Source organism: Rhea americana, unplaced genomic scaffold (assembly GCF_003343005.1).
Source record: "Rhea americana isolate MKP2758 unplaced genomic scaffold, rheAme1 scaffold_120, whole genome shotgun sequence".
Lineage (NCBI taxonomy): Eukaryota > Metazoa > Chordata > Aves > Rheiformes > Rheidae > Rhea > Rhea americana.
In genome coordinates this window covers 269,896-277,422 of record NW_028185262.1, presented here as the reverse complement: position 1 = coordinate 277,422, position 7,527 = coordinate 269,896, and positions in this window count along the sequence as shown.

Genomic DNA, 7,527 nt, shown 5'->3' with positions numbered 1-7,527 from the left:
GCCGCGCTGCGCCGTCCGCGGGCGGGAAGAGCCGCAGGTTACCGCGGGGCTCCGCGGGCGGCTCCGTGCCGGGGCCCGGCAGCAGACAATGGCCGGGGCCGGCGGCGTCCGGAGGGGCGGCGCGGCCGGTGGCACCGTCGCGCTCCTGAAACTTCGCCCGCCGCGGCCGATCGGCCAGGTTACAAGCGCGGCTACACCGTTAGCTTGGGGGCTGCTGCATGAGCCGCCTTGATCGATCCATTCCATTCGGTTTCTTTTTTTTCCCCAGCAACAGTAAAAAAAAAAAAAAAATACATTAACAGGTAGTTTTCTGGTACCCGCAGCGCTCCGAGCGCCTGGAAGGCCGTGTGTTCCCGTTTTTCTGCTCAGCGCTTATTTTACTGTCCGTCCTGAAACGGAGCGATTGTATCCTGTTGTTCTGGACATCTCGTTTTTTTCACCCTGAACGTATTTCGTTTGAACGGCGCGTAGCGAGTGCGTGGGCCCCCTGAGCAGGTGTGCTTTTTTGTTACCTCGGTGCAATTTGAGATCTTTCCCAAATCTTGAACTCTAAGCTTCCTGTCACTGCTGCTTTAGCTCAGCGTAGTGGTCTGGAACAAGAGTAGCCCTGAGAGCGTATCTGGGCCGCTGCCGCAGCGTGAAGAAAGGGGCTACAGTGCACGGGGCTACACAGCAGGGTCAGTCTTCTTATAAGCAAGTGCCTTATTCTGTATAAGGTGAGGTGGGGATGTAGCCTGCTCATTTCTGGTTTGACTCCATGAATGGAGGTCACAGAAGTCCTGTGTTGTCTTGCGTATTAAATACAGAAATCAATGACCATTACATTAATGATGTTTCTGTGCGTGTGACACTGGCAGCTAAGCCAGTGACGGAAGTGCTTGTCCTGCACGGGGAGGAAGCTGGTACATTGAGCTGTTGTGCTAGGTTATTTTGCATTCTGATGGGGAAATTGAGGTTTCCACTTGGTTGAGGGGTTTGTTGCAAAGTGAGCATGGAATTAGATGAGTTTTATAGGGTTCCTTTGACAGTCTTGCAGGGTCCCAGGAGAAGGAAGCAAGCAGGTTTTGGACAGAAGCGAATAATCTGGCAGGGAACCTGACCAGTAGGTAATCTGGTATTGGGCAGGCTGCTTCCATACTCACCACACCTATGTGTAGCAGAATGGGAATTCACAAGCAAGAGTCTTGCTCTGAATTGAGATTTGGCTAGAAAGCATATAACCTAGGGTGATCGTATATGGAATTTTCCCTTTAAATTTCTTCCACCATGTGAAAAGTGTTAAGTTAGTAATACGATTAACGATATTTAATAAGATTAAAATGACCAGCATAACTCTCTCCAGAAAGGTGAATGCAGACTGTCAGCAGCTGACCCTCTAATCTCTACTCTCTCCCACGTAAGTGACTGTACGGAGTTTGGACTCAGATTCTACTTGCCTTTCAGAAAAGGAATATTCTGACCTCATATGCTGACTGTTCAGGTATTGCCCTACCTTCCATGTCCAGCAAGAGCATCATATTCCCAGTGGGGCCTGGGATGTTCCCTTATAAGGGCAGAGGGAATAGCTGACAGAGGGTTGTAATTCCCTTTGCTTCATTGCCAGTCTTTGTGTAAAGCAGGATTGTTTCTGCAAATGCTGCTGCTGCTGCTGGCACACTTGGGCTTTCCTGGCAGCGTCAGTAGAGACTGCAAGGACTGATTGGGTCTGGAAAGTATCTGTTGCTGCTGAAGGTGGCCTTGTGTGCCTAGAGAGAGCCTGCTGGCTAAATAAGAATGCCTCTCCCATGCTGGGCGTGCTCCAAACAAAGAAACACCCCACCTAGGTTGTCTGTTGGGGGGTGTTATCCAGCACTGTCTGACTGGAAAACAAAAGTATTTCCATTTCCTGTCTTCTATTATTGCTATTTTCTTTCTGGAGTTATTCATCTAGCAGCGGGATTGAGTATAGGGAAGCACATATCTTTCGGTAGAAGGAATGCTTTATGTTTCAGTGACCCCTTGGTTGGAAGGGAGGAGAGGGAACACGTGAGGGGAAGTTCAGAAGAAGGTGAAGTAGCCAATACCCACAAATCCTTGGTATTTTCAGTGATAAAAGCCCTAGCTCTGGCTCAGTGAGATTCATTTTATTTCTCTACAGTCATCTTCCTCTGCATCTTAGTCCTTTCTGCCTCTCAAAGGAAACTCATAAGTGCTGCAATCTCTCTTCCCAGACAGCCTCTGTCTTTTTCTTTTTTTTTTCCAAAAACTTTAATTTGCTGTTGTAACCAAGTTCCGAACTGAACTCTCCTTATCTTGTAGTAGAGCATCCTGGAGGAAGGTAAGACTTTGATTTCATCCTGATTTGCAGGATGGTAGCAGTCAAAGGAGGCATGAGCCTGCTTGCTTTCTGGTAAGATTAAGCCCTCTAGATATGAGCTAATTTCAGGAAATAGGGGTTGGATTGGTGCCCTTTTTGCTCACCTGGATCTTCAGTGAAAAGGTTTTGTGCTTTGAGTGTTGGAAAGCCGGTGTGTTCTGCTGACTCTTCTTGGCATTCTTGATAATCTGTTAAAAGCCTTGGACTTGATTCTCATTTATTTGCAGTTCTCTTGAGCATCTGATTGCAGGATTACTGTTTTTGAAAGGATTCATCTTCTGCTGTTCATCAAAGCCACAGGATGTCTGCTGTTGCCTTTATGTGAATATGCCAGCTGGTCTTTCATTGTGGTAGTATCATTTTCTTTGTCCTGTTATCTAAGTCATCTTGGACCTAATGGTGGTGGTGATGTTGTTGGAGAAAAGAGGAGTCATATTGATATTTGTTCCAATGTTGTCTGGTTTTGTCTCAGTGCTGGCAGAGAATATTCAGAAAATTCTTGCATGCTTGTTTCAAGGATAAGAATCGGGGATGTTAGGAGCATGCTATCATCTTGTAACATGATGCGTTTGCTCCAGGAGGCAGGTTAGGTGCTTGGTTCAACTGGTTCAACATCTCAAATTTTGCACAGGCTTCAGGCTGGCACTGAGGTGAGAGGAAAGAGCTGAAAAGCCTTCCTGCTCAGTGTGTTGAGTCCAGGGAGCACTCCAAAAAAACACTTGAATACCCCAGTATTTCTGCTAACTGTGTAGCTCCTTCTAGAACAGTATGGGATCAGCCTTGGTGCTGTGATTTGTGCTCAGGTGTGCTGTAGTGATACCTGAGATGTACCTTGGTTAATAAAGTGGGCTAGGTTCTAGTTGCTGGAACTGCAGACTTGCTACACTGTGAAGATGCAAAAATGTGAAGCAGGATGTTTTGACTTGTACTGACATGTACCTTTGACTAATGGAAGAACCGCAGTGCTTTGGTGTGATCTCTTTAAGGCGCTGCTTCTTTTCCCCAGCCGCTTAAATAATAAATGTGGAGGACTTGTTTTCATCACTAATAATTTATTTCGGCCAAATAGTAACTAAGACTTCTCAGCTATTTTGAGGCTGCAGGAAGCAATTTACATCTGCCTTTTATTAACCAGAAGAAGTTAGCATCACTGACCAAGGCTTACAAAAAGCCATCTCAGAAGAAGTAATGATTTCAGTCTGGGTGGATTTGGTTTTGATTTGGCAGTGATTAAATTCATTGTGATTCTGAATCAATTTTTATAAAATAGTTTCTAATGTCCTGAGCTTAAGGATAAGATTTCACCTTCAAATCTCTGCTTGCTACCCCCCCCCCACACACACACAGACACCCACAAAAGGGTGGGGAGCAAGGGAGAGGAGAAGCAGAAAAGAGCTTTGTGTTAGCATGACGTGATAGGAAGATTTTAGAAGCCAGTCAAAATCTGAGGAACATCTTAAAATGCTGTGTATCCTAAGGAAATTCCCAAATGCTAAGTTTTAATTGCATGTAAACTTCAGTTATTTGCTTACAGTATAAACGCTGTAAGTACTGTACAAAGCGCTTCTATATCTGGCAAATACGAGATTTCACGTTGCTTTGGTCTTTGAAGTTTGTCTTCTGAGCAGTGTAGAATTGTTGCATTAGGTTTCTACAACCTTTCCTCTATGACAGTGCTTCCACTTTCAAAATTCTTGCATCTTCGTAGCTATTCTCTTGTAGGAAGTTACAGTTCCCTTCCGCTCCTGAAGGATCTGAATGTTATCATTTGTTCTTCCTACTTATATTAGTTTCTGTTCTGTCTTTATGCCAGAAATTGTCTTTTGCCTTAGTGCTCCTGGGGCATTTTTTAAGGCTGAGGCTGTAAGTGTAGTGATTTTTGGTACTGGTGGTGGTTTGGCCAGCTGGCTTCTATACTGGGGACTAGAGTTTAGTGATTGTTTGACCACTTGCTCCAAATAACCATCTGGAATCAGTGGTGAGCCAGCAGGACGCACAAGTGTAAGCTGTTAACTAAATGGATTGCTGTTGCTAGCAAGTATTGTATCTGCAGGTGCAGAGAATTTCAAGTCATCACTGTTCTCATTCTCTTTTGCATTTTGTCTTAATTCTAAATTTGAAGACAATGCTGCTTTTGGAGCTTCTGGGTTTTGGTGAGAAAACATGCATGTAGGCTTGTCTGAGCATAATGCAGTGTTGCCTGTCAATGGAGTTGCAGTGACAAGATTCAAACTTCTGTGGAAGAGTTGCACAAGGAGAATACTTTCTTCCTTGAGTCCTGCCCTTCCCTGCAGCTCTGTTATGGCATTAGGATGGGAGAGTAGCTGCCTCTGGGGCTGTGCAGGTGAGGGAAGTTGACTGTATTCAAGCACTTGTTTATGCTGATGAAACTAATTTTCTGACTAAATTGCATATAATTCTATAAATAGAGTGGATATTTCAGCATCTCATCCCACTGTAATTCTGGAAATTACTACCGTAGGAGTAGTGTTTTCAGCTTAAGGTTTCTGCACATGTATGCCTATTTCAAAATGATTTTTTGTTTCCAACTAGTTCCCATAGCTCTCCCTTACTGCACTGCTTCTTGTTTAGGGTAGGTGACCTCCCTGTTCTTTGTGTTGGCCTATGTTGCAGATAAAGTTAATGGATAATTTAAGTTAATGTGTATAATTTAAATTACTTGAAATGCTGGAGTGCAGCCAGTTCTCTTCCCCCCTCCTGCCCCTTGGCTCTGACTCCTGGAGAGAGCACGCCCCTGAAATCCTTAGTTATTTACCATAGCAATGCCCCCATCCTTCTGTATAATATTGTGAGGAGTTACTGGATGCTCTCATCTTCATAAGGAAATGCCAACCTGTGTGAACAGCTGGCCAGGAAAATGCTCGAGAACATGTGCTCCACGAGTGCTTTGTGTCCAGCTGGAAGTGCTTTAGGCAGCAAGAATCTGAAGCCCAGGAACCAGGGCTTCAGCGATGCTCCTGTACCTACTGGACTGGAGTTTGTCAAGAATAAGGTTATCGTTAAATTTGGTGCGGGGATTTGGACAGCCTGAGTTTAGGGACGTGAAGCACCTCTCTCTTTAACACTTTAACTTTTGGCACCAAGATTTTTATATCAAATATAACTTCCGAAAGTGCTGGAGAGTGCAGTTGTGTTAGTAAATTAAGCATGTGTGTGAGAGAGAGGATTCCAGTAACTCATCTGGTGTTGTCTGTCTGCTGCCATCCGCACACCAGAATCATGAGCTGTTCTCACCTGTCTTGTGCACTCTCCTACCCTTAGTATAGTCAAAATAGATGTGCTAGAGACCCGAAGTGCCAAAGCAATTCCTGGCCTTTCGAATCCCATCAATGTTTTGCTCTTCGTTCACATGTGGCTTGACTTCTTCCTGTGTACAGATTGCAGTCTGGCAGTGATTGATTCTGCCCAAGAGAATGGTAAAACAGGCATGCAGCTGAATCAGTTGCATGGGAGCTATGCTTGCTATTGTGGGAAGCTGAAGTAGTGGTAGTCAGGAGCCTTATTTATTTGCCAGCTTCTTTTTAGCTGCTTTTGCATTTTTGAGAGAAATTGCTGAAGTGAGACTGCAGAACTGTTGAAGGATCTAGACAGACTAAGGCATTTGTGGATTAATATTCTGATCCTTAGCATAGCCGAGATTTGGAGTTGTATTTCATGTCTACCTGCAAATATGAGAGAGTGTGCAACAGAGGTAAGGCAAAGATAGAACGTGCTTTTCCTTTGGCCTGCACGTCAGTGCAGCTTTCTCATGGCCACTATTAGAGGTGTGGTTCCCTTGCATGGCTGTGCTTTCTGCAGGGATGGAGTCACTGTAACCAGTAGCACTGCGGTTTGGTTTTTTTCTTTCTTTCTTTTCTTTTTTTTTTCCTTTTTTTTTTGAATTCATTACTGGAAAATGTTCTCCAGATTTGTGACAGCCTACGGAAGTGCACATGCAATTACTAAGTGGCCCTTGGTGCCTACTACCTGTTTGTCGTCTTGGCAGCATAGGCAAAATTTAAACTGGAAAGAGAACAAAGCAGGTCCTTGAGATGCTGCCATCCCTGAGTGACTCAGTGTGCCGAGCTCCTTGGCCACAGAAACAGGCGGTTGGAGCCCCAGTGCTTGAGCATCTGGTCCTGCCCCATGCCCAGCACTGTTGAGAGATTGTAAAGCTGGAGGGGAAAAAAAAAAAAAGCTAGAGGGAAAAAAAAGAGTAGAGAGGTAGAGCAGCTACACTGCGAATTCTGTTGTTGTTCTCTACCTACAAGGTCCATCTGCGCAGCGGAGGAGATGGGCAGTAGTGGCTGCATGTGCCAGCAGTGTGGCCACATGAGCAGCTGCACTGCAACATGTGAAAGAGCCATTTAGCCTGATATACTTTCTCGTGCCTTGGGACAGTCAAGTCTCTGTCCCTGTAGTGTCCAAGTCACCATGGCCCCTTCTTTCTCCATGCTTAACTAATCTGTGAGGGAAGTGGAAGAGCACGTATTGGTAGCCTCAGTAACCAGCTCAGCAGAGAGCCGCTAATGTAACGGCCTCTAAAGTAGTTCTATCAATTGCACTTTCTTGCTTATTTTTTTAAGCTGTTCCTGTGTGTCATAATGAAAGTACTGTGTTCTGAATATTCAAACCTTGTAAATGCATTATATATCGACCAAATGTAGAAGGCCTCCTTGCCTTCAATGGTCTTGCAAATAATTGTCATATCTCACTGTAGCAGTGAGGACTATATGTTAAGGACGGTGGCATCATGCAGCTTTCCTTAATGACCTGTGTTGATACTGGCCAGTTTACCACAACGCGTAACTAGCCTTTGCAACACCATGGAGAGCCGTCTTTGAAGTCTATGAATAAAAGTTGCAAAAGAGTAAGCAAGCTGATGGCCATATTGCAGACCCCTGTTATTTTGAAGCCAACCATTCAAATCAGCCACAAAGTCCTATTACTGCAGACCTCCTATGGTAACAGCTGTAATGGTGGACTTATGAATGTCAAAGTCATTAGCTGCAGACAAGTATCAGCTAAATAGTGTTTACCTTCCAGATGATGACAATGATGGGTTTCCTGCTGGGGAAAGTATGTACGCTGGCATTCTGCTCACGAAGCCCCAAGAAACACAGAACACAAGCGTTTATGGTTAACAGTTTGGTCAGCAAGCAAGGTCAAAC